The sequence below is a fragment of the Pteropus vampyrus genome, unplaced genomic scaffold (assembly GCF_000151845.1).
Source record: "Pteropus vampyrus isolate Shadow unplaced genomic scaffold, Pvam_2.0 Scaffold608, whole genome shotgun sequence".
Classification (NCBI taxonomy): Eukaryota; Metazoa; Chordata; class Mammalia; order Chiroptera; family Pteropodidae; genus Pteropus; species Pteropus vampyrus.
This window is the reverse complement of record NW_011889389.1, coordinates 150,713-151,908: the sequence shown is the minus strand read 5'-3', so window position 1 is coordinate 151,908 and position 1,196 is coordinate 150,713. Positions and strand designations below refer to the sequence as shown.

The window sequence follows — 1,196 nt, the reverse complement described above, 5'->3', positions numbered from 1 at the left end:
AGGAAGCCAGAGTCCCTGACCCCCCCAATGCAATCCCACATCCCTCTGGGTTTGACGGTGTTTAGCAATCTTTCTTTATTGACACTGTCTGCCTCACGCATCCAGGTCGGAGCTTGAAGGGCAGACAGAAGGAGTCTGCTTCTTCCTCTGCTGAGTTTACGCCTTGAAATAAGTCAGTACTCACGTACGCACGGAAAATGTATGGCATTTGCGCTGGCAAAGAGAGGGTGGTGGTTGTGCTAAGGTCCATTTTACGCAAAAAACGATGGGAAATGTCTTACTCAAAAAAAAAAAAAAAAACAACTGTTAAGATCTCTGGGAAAGCTGCATGGGAATCCGGAAGAGATTCTTCACCTACACATGATCGTTTCTAGAATTTTACCGTTAGAAACTCGAGCCGGGAATCCTGCAATGAACTTCGTATCAGTGCCCATTCACTAATGCTCGAGCAGAAGAATTTATAAAGAAACATTTTTCCCCTATGACACGAGGTCTAAAGCTGAGTGGTCACGCAGTCAGTCAGTACAGACTCTCAAATGCCTTTGGACACCCAGGATTTTCCCATACTTCCTCTCCGCTTTCTTCAGGTGGCTGGTTTCTTTTTCGTATTTATCACCTCATGCTCCAAAATTGCTGCCAGAGCTCCTAGCATCACATCCTCATACAACCGTATTTAAAAGCAGGACGAGGTCTACAGCCACGCCACCCTGAATGTGCCTGATCCCGTCTGATCTCGGAAGCTAAGCAGGGTCGGGCCTGGTGAGTACTTGGATGGGAGACCACCTAGGAAGACCAGGTGCTGTAGGCGTAAAAAAAAGAAAGAAAGAAAGAAAGCAGAACAAAGTCAGGTGTCTCTTTAGTTAATGAAAATTACTTTTCCAGAGGCCGCCAATCAGACTTCTCCACGGGTAGCTTTAGCTTTGGCAAGGGTAAGATTTCTCATTATAGGTTTCTCTTATTAAATGTGGGGCAGTCAACTCTTTGGAAAACGTTGTTAACATATGTACTATCCAGAATCTATTTACATCTACAAGACTATTTAAAATATATAGGGTGACACAGATTTTCCTGAGTGGGCAACATTGATGTTACTCACCAGGATTTTAAAAAGAGTTTTTGTTTATATGCGCCAGAGATTAAAAACCACTGTTAAACACTGTCGTGTATATGTGTGAAGGTGTATGTGTATATTTTAC

The 1,196-nt window shown here is 43.4% G+C and overlaps 1 non-coding gene across 1 annotated transcript; it reads left to right on the top strand.

Annotated features, from left to right (window-relative positions):
- Positions 1 to 689: 689 nt before the first annotated feature.
- On the top strand, positions 690 to 808 carry LOC111733666. Its single transcript, XR_002778095.1, has one exon. It is a non-coding gene; the product is annotated as a 5S ribosomal RNA (ribosomal RNA).
- Positions 809 to 1,196: the final 388 nt, after the last annotated feature.